Source organism: Medicago sativa, chromosome 7 (genome assembly GCF_051527215.1).
Source record: "Medicago sativa cultivar Bolivia chromosome 7, Bolivia_mono, whole genome shotgun sequence".
Lineage (NCBI taxonomy): Eukaryota > Viridiplantae > Streptophyta > Magnoliopsida > Fabales > Fabaceae > Medicago > Medicago sativa.
This window is the reverse complement of record NC_140755.1, coordinates 24,527,941-24,546,120: the sequence shown is the minus strand read 5'-3', so window position 1 is coordinate 24,546,120 and position 18,180 is coordinate 24,527,941. Positions and strand designations below refer to the sequence as shown.

Here is an 18,180-nt window from a genome sequence, read left to right as displayed (position 1 = left end):
GTGCCTATTTAAGCTGAAGTCTATTCCAAAAACAAGGGTTACGAATTCTAGAGAGCCAAGTGCGATTTTGCAACTGCAAGGAAGACCAGGAGGACGATTTCTTCACCTTCCAACCACTTTGTGTATGTTTTATTACCTCTAATGATTATGTTATTTGTAAACACTATTATGAGTAGCTAAATCCATTAGAGGTTAGGTCTGAGATGATTCGTTGTAACCCTAATTGAGATATTATGTTGTGAAACTCTATTTATTGTGAATGATATTCTAGTCTTTATTCAATTCAATTGTTCTTAATGCTTTTTATATCCTGATCAAATATAAATATGATTTTGTGAGAATGAATGACTACTGACCATAGCTTTCTACTTAGACCTATTGAATTGTTCTAATAAACATGGTTAGTCTAGGAATGGATAATCGTTTATTAGTGATATTAGGTTAACGTGCTTTAAACCTTCAAAGATTATTAGACCACCTAAGGGATTAGGGGCTGTAGTTTAAGAAGAGGGTCCTAACTCAAGGGATTGATTAGAACTATTTTGTTAACTATCGTGGGATTAGAAGATCATTCATACGAATAGGTGCAACATAACAATTAGGAGAACATAGATGATTCGAAAGACCTAAACTCATCTCTCTCTTATTCTTGAAAACCAATTTATTTTTAGCAGTTACTTTTATGCAATCAAACCAATCTACTGCCTAGTGGCAAATCAAAATAACCTTTATACATCCTAAAATACAACGTAGTTGAATTATTGAGATTAAAAACAGTCCTTGTGGGATCGATATTTTTACTACTTCGATAGTATTTGGTGCACTTGCCAGAGATCTATCAACTTTCACAACCATTTGGAGTACTATCAAGTTATGAACGGTGGCTAAAGGGACTAGTACTCTAATGGATATAATTCTAGTGACAGGTGAATGAGTATCAAAGAAGTCTATATTTTTCTCTGTCTAAAACCTTTGACTACAAGGAGAGCCTTGTATTCATCAACCGTCCCATCAGGTTTTAGTTTCCTTTTCCAAAATCCAAATACAACTGATTGGTTTTGCAACTATGAGGCAAGTCAATCAAGTGTCATGTTTTGTTAGACTCTATAAAATCCATTTCATCGTTTATTGCTTCTTGCCATAATTTAGCATCCATTAAGGATATAGCTTTTAAGGCATAATGGATCTTCTTCCAATGTATAAACCAAGTTCATACTCTTTAGCAATTCTTGTTTTATTACATCTTCGAGGTTCTATAACATCTCATACGATGTTTTCATAACTATTTCTGATAACTGGAATGTGATCAGATATAGTGCCCCCACTAGTTCTTAATTTTTGAAGGGGAATTTATTTTGCCCCCACTAATTTCGTGCTCTTACTTGAGCCCCCACTAGTGCCCCCACTATTCTTTAGTTAAAGGGGTAAATATTTTCATAGAAATCGGCATCTTTTAATTCTATGATCACTTTAGCATTTAGGTCATAAACCAATATGTTTCGCTGTTTATAGCATACCCAATGAATACACATTCATAGGCTCTACTAGTGAGTTCAACTCTCTTGGGATTCAGAGTCAAAATATAGTACATATAATCCCAAGTTTAAAAATAAGACAAGTTGGATTGTCTTTTCAAAAAAAAATTAATTAGAATTTTTGTTCTCAGACTTGGGTACTCTATAAATTTCAATTTTCGTTATAAAAATTGAACTTATCAAGCATATCAATTTTATTTTCCAAAATTCACAGTCATCAATAAATATGATAAAATATCATTTTATCATTTCTTGTTTATGTGTCATCAAGTTCGCACATATCTTAATTTATCAAGTTTAGAGATTCAAATTCTCTAAACATGAATTTAAATGAACTTTTTGGTTCATTTATCTTGACTGCAAAAAATAAAATTGTCTAATCATGTAACTTTGGAATTAAGTCCAAGTTACTCAAGTTTAAAATTAAACGCTTGTTCACATGATAAATTTTGATATGTCAAATATTAAGATCACACAACTAATAAAATAGAAGGAGAATTTAATTTTGAACATATCATCAATAAAGTAATATTTGTTGGAGCTTGATTAACAATGGTGGAGTTTTCACTGATATCACACACACACTTTCAGAGAGAGAATAGAGTTGTAACAGAATTTTCTATGAAAAGGAACTGAACTGATTTTATTCACAGGGTCACACTATTTATATCACTTACAGAATGTATGTATATGCCTTTACAAAGTGTAAGCTATATATGTGAATGCCAAAACTAGATTATTTATTTATTTATTAAACAACTAACACACCCCCTTAATCTAGTTTGCTACAATCAATCATGTTCAGGTTGTTCCTCATCTTCTTGAAGCTGTCCTTCTTGAGGGACTTGGTAAAAATGTCAGCACATTGATCCTCTGATCTGCAGTAGCTCAATTTGAGCTTTCCCTTTGTAACTTGATCTCTAAGGAAGTGATATCGTGTCTCTATATGCTTGCATCTTCCATGTGCTACTGGAAACTTGGCAAGGTTTATTGCTGATTTGTTATCAACAAACAGCTCTACTGCATCTTCATTCTTCATCTTGAGTTCAAGCATTAAAGTATCTAGCCACACTGCTTGACAGGCACCCATTGCAGCAGCAATGTATTCAGCTTCACATGATGACAATGCAACTACAGCTTCCTTTTTGGAACACCATGACACAGGTGCTGTTCCTGCAAAGAACACAAAACCAGCAGTGCTTTTTCTATCATTTCTATCTCCACACCAATCTGCATCAGTGTAACCATACAATTCCTTCATATTCTCATTGCTCTTACATGGAAACAGAATTCCATAGCTCATAGTTCCCTTCAAATATCTCATGATCCTCTTAGCTACCATGAGATGTGATACTCTAGGCATGTCCATAACTCTGCTGATCACACCAACACAGAAGGCAATATCTGGTCTAGTGTTGCAGAGATATCTCAGTGCACCTACCATCTGTCTAAACTCAGTTGAGTTCACCTCTTCTTCATCACCATCTCTCACAAGGCTCAATCTTGCTTCAGCAGGTGTTTCTGCACTGTTACAGTTCAACATATTAAACCTGGTGAGCACATCAGCAATATATTTCTGTTGACTGAGAACCATTCCTGCACTTGTTCTCATGAATTCAATCCCAAGGAAGTACGATAGCTCCCCAAGATCTGTCATATCAAACTCACTCATCATATTTTCCTTGAATTCAGCCACTTTTGCTTCACTATTCCCAGTTACCAACAGATCATCAACATACAAACACACAATCACTATCTCTCCACCCCCTGACTTCACATAGACACCATGTTCTGAAATACATTTGTTAAATTTCATATTGATTAAGGCTTTATCTATCCTCTTATTCCAAGCTCGTGGAGCTTGCTTCAAGCCATACAATGCTTTTCTTAATCTCAGCCCTTTATCTTCACTGCCCTTTTTCACAAAACCTTGTGGCTGGTCTATGTACACTTCTTCTTCCAATTCTCCATTGAGAAAAGCTGACTTAACATCTAATTGATGTAAGTTCCAGCCTTGCATACTGGCATGTGCAACCACCAATCTCACAGTTTCAAGTCTTGCAACAGGTGCAAAGACTTCCTCATAATCAATGCCTTGCCTTTGTAAAAAGCCTCTGACCACTAATCTTGCTTTATATTTCACTACTTCTCCTTTTGGATTCACCTTCACCTTATACACCCATTTTACTCCAATTGACTTCTTCCCTTTGGGTAGTATGCACAACTCCCAAGTATTGTTCTTCTCTATTGATCTGATCTCTTCTTTCATTGCACCTAACCACTTAGAATTCTTTACTGCTTCTTCAAAATTCACTGGTTCAGTCTCAGCAAGTAATGCAAAATGCACTATATCACCCTCATCATTTACAGCACTATCTGTCATTATTTCATAGTCATTCAATCTTGCAGGAATTTGTTTTTGCCTCACTGGTCTACCTGATGTCTCAGCTGTGTCATCTTCAGTTTCCTCTGGCTGCTGTGTCATCTTCAGTTTCCTCTGGCTGCACATGCTCAATTTCAACAGTTTCTTGAGCACTGCCATCAACAGATTCATTAGCAGACATATCTAATAAACTTTGTTTCTCTATTTCAGTAACATCATTCCACTTCCATTCATTCTGCTCATCAATCACCACATCTCTACTTATTACTATCTTGTTGTTCACTGGATTTAACAGTTTATATCCACCAGTTGAATGATATCCCAGCAAAATCATCCTCTCACTTTTGTCATCCAGCTTGGTTCTCACTTGATCAGGCACATGTCTATAACAGATAGACCCAAACACTCTCAAATGAGACACACAAGGCTTGACACCAGTCCAGGCTTCCTCAGGAGTCATATTCTCAACTTTCTTAGTTGGACTTCTATTCAAAATGTATGCAGCAGTGTTCACTGCTTCTCCCCACAAATACTTAGGCAGATTTTTACTTTTCAGCATACTTCTCACCATATTTAACAGGGTCCTATTCTTTCTCTCAGCAACACCATTATGCTGAGGTGTGTATGGAGGTGTGACTTCATGAGTTATCCCTTCACTTTCACAAAATTCATTGAATTCAGTGGACACATATTCCCCACCTCCATCTGTTCTCAATACTTCAATACACTCTCCACACTGTTTTTCTACTAGAGCTTTGAATTTCTTGAATATGCTCAACACATCACTCTTCCTCCTAATCAAGTAAATCCAAAGTTTTCTAGTAAATTCATCTATAAAAGTAACAAAGTATTTGTTACCTCCAGGTGTCTCATTCTGAATTGGTCCACACACATCAGAGAAAATCACTTGCAGCTTCCTCTTAGACCTGATAGACATATTTTTATTGAATGAGCTTCTGGGCATCTTGCTTTCCATGCACTCTGCACACACATCTTTTGGCACATGGATGTGAGGAAGACCTTTCACCATCCCCTTGTGTTGCAGCTTACTCAAATCACCAAAATTCAGGTGAGCATATCTGAAATGCCACAACCATTCATCCTTGTTCACTGTTGTAGCCAAACATTGTTGAGTTACAACATCAAACTCAACCTTGAAGGTTCTGTTCTTAGAGAGCACTGCCTTGATCAATAACCTGTTTTCACAATCATACACTTTCATTCCCAACTCCTCTAGCACCATTCTGTAACCCTTCTCCAGGAGTTGTCCAATACTGAACAAGTTACTTTTCATTCCTGGCACATATAGCACACCAGATATGAAGCACACAGAACCATCTTTCTTTTTAATTTTTACTCTTCCTACACCTTCCACCTTCATTGTTCTGTCATCAGCAAATCTGATCCTGCTTTTGATAGAGTGATCCATATCAATGAACCAGTCTTTTCTGCCTGACATATGTGTTGAACAACCAGTGTCAAGGAACCATTCATCACCATGATTACCTTCATCTGTCACAGTTGCCATGTTCAACGTTTCTTCACTTATTTTCTCTTCTACAACCATCAGCAGTGCCTCTTCCTTCTCATCTTCTTCTTGTGCCAACTTTGCATCATTATTATTTGTGTTACTATAACATTCATCAGCAAAATGTCCATATTTGTTGCAGTTATAGCACTGAATGTGGCTCTTATCAGATTTTCTCCCTCCTCTTCCTCTCACACCTCTACCACCTCTACCTCTATAGTTTTCATTGCTATTGTTATTACTGGAATTTCCTCTACCACAGTTTGAGTTAGAGTTGTTACCTCTGCCTCTGCCTCTTCCACCTCTGTAGATGTTCCTGCCTCTTCCACGCCCTCGCTGATTTTCACCTTTGATGTTACCACTTTGTGCAAGCAATGCTTGCTCAACACTTGATTTCGCAGACTTTCTTTCATCCATTCGTTGCTCATGTGCTTCAAGTGTACCTTGAAGTTCTTCCAGCTTAATTTCTGATAGGTCCTTCGATTGTTCAATCGCCACCGTAACATGGTCGAATCTTGAATTTACAGATCGCAGAATCTTCTCAACTATTGATTCATCAGATAGGGTTTCACCACAAGAACGCATCTGATTCGTCATTGTTTGAATTCTGGTGAAGAAATCAGCAATCTTTTCGTTTTCTTCCATCCCTATCAATTCATATTGTCTCCTTAGGGTTTGCAACCGTACCTTCTTCAATTTCTGATCGCCGGCATAGGAATTTGCAAGAACATCCCACACAGCTTTGCGTGACTCCGATCTTGCAATCTTTTCGAAAATTGCTTGATTCACGCATTGGTGTAGAATGCACAAGCCTTTGCAATCTTTCTTCTTCGCATCTCTATACGTCGCTTGTTGCACAGCGGTTGGATTCGCCGGTAGCGGATCGAGCCCGTTCACCACCAGATCCCACACATCTTGAGAGCCCAGAATCGCCTTCATCTTCATACTCCATGGATCGTAATTTCTCCCATCAAGAACCGGAAATGTCACCGGAAAGTGTCCGTTCAGGTTCGCCATTGTTATTCACTCACTGTTCTTCTCGCAATTGAAAGTTTCACTCACTTTTCAATCGACAAGCTTCAACAACCTTGCTCTGTATACCAAATGTTGGAGCTTGATTAACAATGGTGGAGTTTTCACTGATATCACACACACACACACTTTCAGAGAGAGAATAGAGTTGTAACAGAATTTTCTATGAAAAGGAACTGAACTGATTTTATTCACAGGGTCACACTATTTATATCACTTACAGAATGTATGTATATGCCTTTACAAAGTGTAAGCTATATATGTGAATGCCAAAACTAGATTATTTATTTATTAAACAACTAACAATATTTCCCAATAAGAATATGAGTACAAGTCAATAGACCTGTTGTTATGATCAAAATCCTAAAACAATTGAGCAACGAGTTCACATATGTCCAAAAAATGGTACTCAAGCTCAATTTCATAAAGATATACATTTGCCTTAATTTACCAAATAAGACTTAGTCACTGTGCTCGAACAGAACGTTGGTTAAGTGAAGCAAACACATGATCCTTTATGTGGTAAGTTCATGCTCAACCTTAAAAATTTAGAACCATTGCATCATTCATATTTGTTATCGTTCAAAGGTCATAGTACAAAATTTTCCAATACTTGACACCTATTTTTATCATATTCCAATTAGCAGTTAGTTATGATAAATATATGTCTTTTGTCAATTGTCAAGAATCATGTGGAAAATTAAGGACGACACAACAACATTTATCGGTTCTATTCTCTTAACTGTTAAAGTTATTTATTCACAGTGCGGTTGTGATTTTTGAAAATATATTTCAAAGTCGCATATGTGAATTTCTTAGTGTTGTTGTTATAACAAAAACACTTCATCGTTTCAGTCGAAAGATCTATTTCTAAACCTTGATTTATCCTTTTTTATTTAGGGACAATGAAACTTCAATAAGTAATTTCTTCGGTAGATATAACAGTCGAAACGTCTTAAAATTGTTGTTATTGGATTTCCAAACTATTGGATTTCCAAATTCTATTATCTACCGAAGTTGTTACTAGGTTGAGTCACGACCAGGTCGCTCTGTTTAAGACGTTTCGTGGCACTGCCCAAAATTGTGCAAGACAGACTATCAACCACGCCGCCTCAAGGATAAAACAAGCCCAGCTACAATTGTGCGGTTAACTACTGCACTGTAGAAAACCGTTCGAGAATTACACCCTCAAATATGGTACTAAGACCACTCTTTAATACTGAAACCACTTTAATATGGTATTGTTACCACTCTGTTATGGTGTTGAGACCACTCAAATATGGTGTTATTACCACCATTTCTCATTATTAACTTCTCCAACTATGATACTATGATCACTCAAATATGGTTTTACACCATTCTAACGTCTAACTTCTTCAAGAGTCGAAGAAGCATATATTTTAAGATCATTCATAATTTTGAAGGGACATTATACCGAAAAAGGGACTATGATCTTAAATTATTATTTATTCCGAAGGACATAAAAATATCGAAGGGACTATGAACTTAAGACCATTCTTAATTCCGAAGGGACATTAAACCGAAAAGGGACTGTGGTCTTAAGAACACTCTTAATTCCAAAGGGACAGAAAAGGAGATGAAGAGAAGAAAAACTCGTCAACACAAGTCAAGAAAGGGAGAAGGGAGAAAGAGTTCCCAACAACTCAATGAAACTCTTTGGTGTGATTTTTGAACTAGGTGAGCTCTCCTTTTATAGGGAGAGTTTGTAACCAATTTGGAGAAACTTCAGAATTAAGTAAACTTAAAAATTAAGCAACTCACAGATCAGCTCAAGTAACAAACTAATCGGATAAGTTCAAAAAGAAACAAATCCACTAATGAATGAAAGATAGGAAATTCAGTTGGATTCTCAATCTTATCACAACAAACATAACCTAAAATTATGGGAAGTGATATCCATGAATAAAGAATAATAATTATTATTATTTTCATAATAATAATTATTATTTTCATCATTATCAGGTATTTTAAAATTAAATATCACTATTTAAACACTGATAATGTGTGTGTTCTATTTTTTGTGGGACCCTCACACTCTATTTTTTCAATTCACACAACACTAGATCAAAGTTTAATAACTTGGTGTTTAATCTTTCAACCTTCCAATTTCTTTCCATCTTTACACCAATGTTCCAACATAATCATTTAGATAAATTGGTGGCCTCCTATTCCTCCATAGATTCTGATTTGTATTTCAAAATCAGACTCGACATGTGAAATTTCTTGACTCTCACTCTCGGTGTTTGAATCTTTTGTTGATGTGTCGGTATCTTCTGCAATCAATTCACTATCATTGTTTCCTTCTTTCTCATCTATATCAACAGGTTCAGATCGTCTTGCTTGCCTTTCTTATACCAATGCCACATACCTTGTTCATCAAAGGCAACATCCTCACTTACTACAATTTTATTAATGATACGATCAAAAAACCTGTAGGCCTTTGCCTTCTCACTAACTCCTACGAGGACGCACTTATTGCTATTGTCATCAAGTGTTTTCCTTTGGAAAAATGGAATGTGAGCATATACCATGCACCCAAAAATACGAAAAGGCATGACATAAAGGCTTCTTAGCACTCCATGCTTCATATGGAGTCGAACTCTTTACTACAATTGTGGGACTTCTATTATGAATATATACTGCCAGTTTACTATTTCAGTCCAAAAATCTTTTGGAACCTTTATCATAGACATAATGCTATTGTTGGAAATCAAGTGTGAGTGATTATGCCCCACATCAACTAAAAAAAGAGGAAATGTTGGATATATATGATAGGAGACCCATAAAACTATTGCCTTGGGGTTTTGGGTAAGAGTGTGGTGTCTCTCTTAGCGGGTCCTAGATGTTTAGCTCATTGTCTTGTCGCTCCAAGAGCTCCCCAGACTCCCCAATAGCTACAAACCATTTCCATGATGGTTCTATTCTTCCTCTTTGCCGCCCCATTTTTTCCGAGGGGTGTAGGTTGTTGTCAGTTGCATTTAACAGTTTCACCACACTCTTTTTCACCAGTAGCCTTAATTTTCTTAAAAAATTCGAAGGCGGTAGGTTTTTCAGACAAAATACATTATGCTCTTCTAGTTATATTTAGGGGTGTTCACGGTGGGGTTTGGATAATTTTTAGGCAAAAACTCATCTAATCCAAAGATAAAATAACACGCAGTTCAATTTTTTTTTTTGAAGAAGAACATGCTGTTCAATTCGGTTTTGGATGATTAATAAAAAGAAATCTGATCCAATTTAATGCGGTTTAATTTGGATAGGATTTTGGATATCCAAACCACATTATGTAATTTTATTTAATTAATATTAACATTGTAAAAACTAAGTAAAATAATAGATTTGATGCAAAATATAGCATATTATTTAGTAAAAATTAATATTACTAGATAAATGTGATCAATTATGTTTGAAACATATGAAGTAGTAAAAAAATATAGGCAAAATTACACAATTTGTCCCTTAACTTAATTTTAGGTTACATTTTCCTCATTTATCTTCTTTTTTTTTCCCAATTTCATTCTTTATGTTATTTCGTCCTTTATCTTTTTCTTTTTCAAATCTAATCATTTATGTTATAAAATGTCAACATTGTTATCCTTTTTAATTAGATTTTTTTCAATAAAATTTGGGTTTTTATGTTTGTAAGATGAGGATTTGTGTTTGTTTATGAGTTTGATGAATTTTTTTATAAATTTTTATTTTATGAATTTATTGATTTTGTTTTGAAAAAAAAGACAATAATGTTGACATTTTATAACATAAAGGACTAAATGGAAATAAGAAAATGATAAAGGACGAAAATGTTACCTAATTATAACATAAAGGATTAAATCAAAAAAAAAATAAGATAACAACGAAAGTGTTACCTAAAATTAAGTTAAGGGATAATTTGTGTAATTTTGCCAAAAAATATATTAAATTAAAAGAATAAGCAAGATTATTTTTTAAAAACTAACAAAAAATATATTAATACATAATAAAAAGTAAAAAATATTCCTTCAAAAAAAAAGTAAAAAATATATTAGATTATATATGCGCAGTTTGGTTCGGCTTGATTCGGTTATGAAAAATCAATCAAAAATCTGATCTGATACGAGTGATTTTCACCAAAGGTCATCCAAATCAGGGTCGGCCCTAGGTCATAGGTCAGTGGCAGCCTAGGGCCCTTGTCGGTAGGGGCCCCAAAATTTTTTATGGAGGAGGGTGTATATAAAACTATTTCGGTGATGGGGTATATATAGCAAAGTTCACATAAAGGCCCCAAACATTGACATGATGAAGAGCTTGGCTGAAGTCTGGTAGTGTTTTTGGCACTTTTAGCACGATTTGCTATATGTACCCCCTATAACACAAAGATTTCTATATACACATTTCCTATAAAAAAAATTGGTTGTTCTTAATAATGTGCCAAAAAAATTATTATCGAAGAAATTGGTAATATTTTTTTTGCCATTTATCCCTGATAATGTGCTTCACTAATGTTAAAAATATTTGTGATATTTATTATCCACTAAATTGGAATAATTTTCATAACAACAAATTATATTTTAGTTGAAAATAGACCTACTACAGAAATTAATCTGAATATTTTCTTTCAAAGGTTCTAAAAAAATAAATTACATTAATATAGTAATGTCAACTTTCTTGAATTGATTGAAAGGATTGCATAGTTGAATTTGATAATGAAAGATCATGCGAGACACATTCATGTAATGAACTTGTTAGAGATACCTATAGCATATAAAAGTAAGAATGATGTACTTCTAGTATACAAAGGAATTCTTGTATCTATGATTCCTCTAAAAAGTCTAACACTAATTTTGTATCATGTATTATTGTTGTTATGAGTTTAACATTGGAGAATTTTGCATCCAAAAGTTTAAAATTTAGTTAATTACATGCTGATATACTTTTACTTTTTTTTGTGTTATTATTCTTACATGTTGATATACTTTTACTTTTTTTTTGTTATTATTCTTAGGTACTAAAATTTCAGTGTACTTCGCATGTGTTATTATTCTATACTTCTACATTATTTTATTTTGTTTTGGTGTCTATGGAGTATTTGATTTATTTTCAGATGTTGCCTAAAAATACATTTATTTGGTAGTGGAAAGCGGAAAAAAATGAAATGAAGAGTTAATAAAATCACAACAATGAGCTAACAAATTTTATGATGTATTATGTAAAGGGTCGTTTTCTCATATTATATCTGAGACCCCTAAAACTCTAGGAACGGCCCTGATCCAAATACATGAAATAATTTTTCGGTTTTGTACGATTTTCTATTTTTTGGATTGGCTTGCAATCTTATTTTGGATCGGTTTGGTTTTAAACACCCCTAGTCATATCATCAATAAACTTGATGAGATACCTCTTATTACTGCTGAGACTATCTTGATAGGTCCACAAATATTAACATGGACAAGCTGCAACTTTCTTTGATACTATACACCTTGGTATTATTAAACTTTGTTTTGTTCAATGTTTTTCTTGTCAACGCCGTTGCAGATTCAAAAAAATTATGGGAATTTACAGTTGCTTCATCTTCTTAATATTGCTTGGGAGGGCTGGATTTGTCTTTCCCCTCTCTGCACTTGCCAATTATGTGTATAGCTGGCATTGAACAAACACCGAGTATTACGTTCTAACACCAGGTTGATAAACATGTGTTATGATATACTTTTAGTTTCACAGTTGTTTGATAAAATAATTTTTTGTTGGGTTCTAAAGTTGGAGAATGAAATAAATGGAGAGAGAGAGAGGGAGAGAGAGAGAGAGAGAGAGAGAGAGAGAGACTGGCGAAAGCCTGGAGTGAATGAAAATGGAAGGGTAACTGACGTTAATCTAACTCTATTAATCCGAAGGGGTGTGTTTGTCAATTTAGATAAAATTTAAGGGAGGTTAATGTCTAATTGAAAATTAGAGGGGGTGTTGGTGCTTTTTAAGAAAACCTCGAGGGACAACAAAAGACATAAAATAAAAAGTCATAAAATAATAAGATTATTACTTTTTCCACTCTATGCTCTTCTCATGTGCCCTAATTTTTTTTTTTTTACAGAAATACCGTTTGTTTGGATTATATAATCCGAACGCATATTCTAGATTGTATAATTTAAAACTACCCAGAAATCATAAAACTGCATGTAATGATTCTTTGTCTTTGTAGATTTAACAAAGCATCATTACTCATAATTATATCAAAGGCAATGAGCTTATACTAAAATAAACATATATAATTATTTCAAAAAGTCATAATAAGGTCATGCTAAAATCATTAAGTCCAAGCATTTCATCTTCAATCTTGACACAATCTCAAACCTTATCATCAACAACCTTCTCTTAAGGATCAAGGTTTTCAATAGTGAACGATTCATCATCTTCTATTATCACATTACTTGATGTCCGACATAGTGCATTATATGCAATCATCATATGGACATATCTAGCATCCCATAACTTTGCATCATCTTGATAGTGTGGTACCTAAAGCACAGAAGTGAGAGGAACTGGAAAACCATCATTCAAATATATTATCATAAAATGGTTGTCATTCACATGTGCTAGATACATCATTTAGTTTCTATACAAATGTGCAGTTCGTAAAGGGAAAAAGGTTTTAGATTAAATATCTAGCATCATCATCCATTAATCCAAGAGAAAATTGTCATTTTGGTCCCTGACTCAAGATTAAATACAAATAAGTCTCTGACTCTGCACTTTCGTTATCACTTTAGTCCCTGACGTTAAATAATTCTGTTAAGTGATGATGTGGCACATGTTTTATGCTGACAAGGAGTATGAGGTGTCACGGGGACTAAAGTGAAAGTAGAAAATGGTCAGTTTGGTCCCTGAATCGAAAATCAATATCCCCAAATTGAATCTCAAATCTCTAAATCCCTAAATGTAATTATATCTTTTGTTCAAAATCAATCTTCCATTAAACACCAACTTATTGTTAGGTCCTTGACTGTGCATACTTACTATCAGTTAAGTCCTTAACAGTAACACTAAATTTCACTAAGATCTCTAGTAAGTTGTTAGTTTAACATGCTACCTACTGACAACACTAAGGTATATGTGTTAAATACCAAAATATTATTATAACACTTGCCAAAATGATTCCATAATTGAATACCAAAATGTTTTCATAACATAACTATTAAGTCATTACATGAAGGTCAACCATAGAGTAATCAAAAGAATGCACCACATTTGGGCATATAATTCAATAAGTCATTACATAATGATTTCAGCAAAATATTAAAAAATAAAAAATACACCACAATTGTGCTTATAATTTAGCAACTTCGGTACATAAATAAATTAATGAACATCACATAGTTGGCCTTAGACCCCTTGGAGTAAATATTGGAGTGGACATGAAAGATGTAAGCATTTGTTGTTCATTCAAGCATGCATTTGGATTTTGACCCCTAATAGGTGGTGGCCCAATCTAACCGGTGTTGGATCAAAAGTTCCATGTCCAATTCCTATTGGTTGTGGTCCTTGCTCATTCACATCAAATAATTGCTCTTGTGTTTGTGGAGCAGATTGTGACAAATCTAAAGTAACTTGTTCTCTTTGACTCATTGTTGGAAGGTGGTCGTGGTGGAGCCCAATTGTGAGGCATAGGCATCACACCTTGATTAGTGCAGCCGAACCTATTGTGGTTACCTTATAGACCACACCTTGAACATGTTAGCACTGGATATGACCTCCAAACATTACCTGAACTGGAAGGACCCTCATATGCATCTTTTCTTCTTTGTTTTTTGGCCTTCCAGGTTGTCTTCTTAATGGTGCAGGCACCGATTTCACATCATCAGTTTTTTTCCCAAAACTCTTCACCTTGTGTTGGATTTATGAAATGCTCATAGGTTGCATTGTATGAGCCCAAAGTAAGCCACTCATGACAATAATTTTAAGGTTTGTCATGCTTTCATGCAATGGCTGCTATTCCATAAACACATGGCATGCCTAAAACAAATTCAAACAAATTCATCATTATATCAAATACACAATAATTTAAATAAACTACATTATATGATTGGTAAAGCAGTTAAGAAAATCCACAATGATGGACAGTGTTATGCAAATCCAAAATATCGGCATCTTCAACAACTTGAAGGTAGGGCTGGCAATGAACCGAACCAACTCGATTATAGTTTGAAATTCGAAAATAATCTGTTGAACTTGGTTCATGAACCTAACGAGCTGAACTTGAACTGAAAATTAAGTTCGTTAATTAAATGAGCCGAACTTTAGCTGCATATAGTTCAACTCGTTAGGTTCATGAGTTGGCTTGATTATATATATATATATATATATATATATATATATATATATATATATATATATATATATATATATATATGTGTGTGTGTGTGTGTGTTAGTTTTTAAAAGTTTTTTATTTATCAAATTCATTAAATATTATTAAAAAGTAAAATAGAAAACGTTTGGGTTCCGTACAAGAATCATCAACATATCCTAGGAAATACAAACTTTTAACTTTTTATCTAAAAAAGAAAGTTAACTTTTATTATTTCTAACCCAATTGTCTACCACACTACCAAAAAGTAAACGTTTCATTTTCTCTATGTACAGTAACGAGGCAACTGAAGATAGCAGGTAGCAAGGCTTCATCAAAGAAGAAAAATGTTGCTCTCTATTTCTCTTAAGGTATCGGTTTCTAATAAAAAAAATTATGATTACTTTTCTTAGTTTGTCTCTTTTATTATGGTGTCCTTATTCTGATTGTTGAGTGATTTAGAGTATAATTTCGGTGGGTTTATTTGGAGATTTTTGAATTCCAATGGTAGTGTTTAGCATAGAAAAAATGATAGTTTTCCCTCTTTAAATTCTTGTTCATACTATTATTTGTTATAATCCTAATAGATTTCATTTCTTTCAATCTATGTACTCTTATGTGTGTTTTCAAAATGGGTTAACTTATTGTTAGGATTAAAAATTTAGAAAGGCTTATTTGAAAGTGATAATGAAATTTTGGTCAAGGTTTTGAAGTTTTGTCAAAAGGGATGGTAACAGGGTAGCAGATTGTTTGTCCCGTATGGCTCACTCATTGTATTTTCATGATCTTATCAATTAATATAATGTCTTTTTTTGCCAAAAAAAACTCCATATTTCAGGAAAGATAAAGCTACATAATGATAAAGAAAAAAAACAAATAAATAACAAACTATTGAGTAGTCCATGTAACAGACTCCTAGATTTTAGCTCTTAATTCTACTAGGCGGTTGTAATTCAAGTGAGGTGGAAATCTTTCAGCCACTAATGTGTTATATTTTACAATTGTGTTGACCTGTAACTGTGTTGTTAGTATGTATGTATGTATGTAACACTTATTCTCTCAATTTTTTTTGGTTAATTTTTTATGTATTTTATAGTACAAATAAGTTTCTATTTTATAACACCATAAAGTTTTTCATTTTGTAGAGATGTCAGCTAGTTAGTCAATTGAATCCTTCAAAGGTTCACCACCAAATGATGGAGAAGAGTGTTTAAGTTTGTTGAATCCTATTATTAATTTAGATGCGAATACAAGCGAAGAACCACTAACAAATGAAGCAACGCCAGCAAATGAAGTTGGGAATGAAGAGAATGTCGAGAACAACAACGTTGTTATTCAAAAGGCTAAGAGAAAGAAAACTTCTCCAGTTTGGGATCACTTCAAAGAAGCGACGTTAAAGAATGGAACCAAAATATGGCAATGTTTACATTATAAAAGAAATTATGTTGTTGTTGTAAGTGCGTCGACTAGCCATTTGAAGAGACATTTAAGGGAAGTATGTCAAGTTTACAAAAAGCTAGTAGCACAACAACAAAAATTAAACTTGAAGCCAACAAAAAACATGATTGATGATAAGCTTTCAGGACCACTATGATTAATCCAGGTACTAAGTATGATCATGAAAGACAACGAGAAGCCACTGCACATTCGGTTATGAATCTTATGATGCATGAACATCCATTTAGTATTGTTGAGGAAGAAGGTTTTCTATTTATGATGAAATGTGCTAATTTTTCATATGAGAAAATTAGTCGAAAAACATTGAAGAATGATTGTGTTGTTGTCTATGAAACTGAAAAGAAGATGTTAAAGTCAACTTTGAGGACAGTAAATAAGATTTGCTTGATCACAGATTTATGGAAGTCGCAAAATCAAAAGATAGAATACATGGTGCTAACTGACCATTTCATTGATGTTGATTGGGTTTTACAAAAGCGTGCTCTTAGTTTTGTTAATGTTCCTCCTCCTTGACGTGGTGTTGATATTGATAATGCAATATTCAAATGTCTCAAAGAATGGGGCATTGAAAATAAAATATTTAGTGTGTCAGTGCATAATGCATACTACAATGATCGATGTTTGAAAGAGCTAAAAGTTCTACTTTAAAGGCACCAAAAATTAGTGTTGGATGGAAAGTTGTTTCATGTCCACTGTTGGGCCTAATACTAAACTTGCTTGTCCAAGATGGTATTGGAAGAATAGGAGAAATAGTTGAAAAAGTGCATGACAGTGTGAGGTTTATCAATCAGTCTGAAGCAAGATTGGTGGTAAAAAATTAATTCTTGACTGCCTTACTCGCTGGAACTCCACATATCAAATGTTGTCAGTTGCAATGTAGTTCAAAGAAGCTTTTCCATGTTTTCAAGATCGAGAACCAAGTTATACAACTCTTCCAGATGAAGATAATTGGGAAAAAGTTGAAAAAGTTTGCAAGCTGCTAGAGGTATTTAATACTGTCACAAATAATTTCTAGTACTCCCTCCGTTTCAAAATGAGTGTCGGTTTAGCCAAAAAAAATTGTTTCAAAATGAATGTCAATTTCAGTTTCCAATGCAATAACAACTTTTTCTTTTCAATTGTACCCTCCAATTAATACTCAGCACACTACTTCCAAAGTATTACTTTTAAAACTAACCAATAGTTAATAACGATAATTTGGTAAAATAACCATTCTCTTTCTTTTAATCATTGCATTTCTTAATATGTGTGTAAACACCTAAAACGACACTCATTTTGAAACGGAGGGAGTAGTGAATATCCAACTGCTAATTTATATCTTGCTGAGGTGTTTCAAATCAAGCAAGTGGTAGATAAAGTTGTTCAAGATGAATCTAACTTCATGAAAGACATGGAAAACGTGATGAAGGAAAAATTTGACAAGTATTGGAGTCAGTGTAATCTTGTTATGTCACTTGCATCTGTTTTGGACCCTATAGGATCAAAATGATGGGCGTAAACATGTGCTTTCCTTTAATTTACCCTCTAGATGAAGCTATAAAAAATATAGAAAAGGTACACAAAGCTCTTAATGATATGTACGTAGAGTATAATGATATGCTTCAGGAGCATGGAGAAGGATTTAGTAGAACTACCGTTGATCAAAATGGGTTGACATTTGAGCCAACAAGAGACTCAGGGTGGTCATAGTTAATGAATTATGTCAAAGAACAACAAGCAATTCCTGCTGTAAAATCTGAAGTTGAAGAGTATTTGAAGGAGCCAACTTACAAGCCTAACGATAATGGTCATATATACTTTTATGCATTGGAATGGTGGAAGTTGAATAGCGGAAAATATAGAGTACTGTCTCATATGGCAGCAGATGTTCTTGTCATTCCAATATCCACCGTGACTTCAGAATCAACTTT

General features: G+C 34.0%; 1 pseudogene; it reads left to right on the top strand.

Moving 5' to 3' along the window:
• Positions 1-15,959: 15,959 nt before the first annotated feature.
• LOC146905084 (zinc finger BED domain-containing protein RICESLEEPER 4-like) lies at positions 15,960-16,796 on the top strand (annotated as a pseudogene).
• The last annotated feature ends 1,384 nt before the right edge of the window (positions 16,797-18,180 follow it).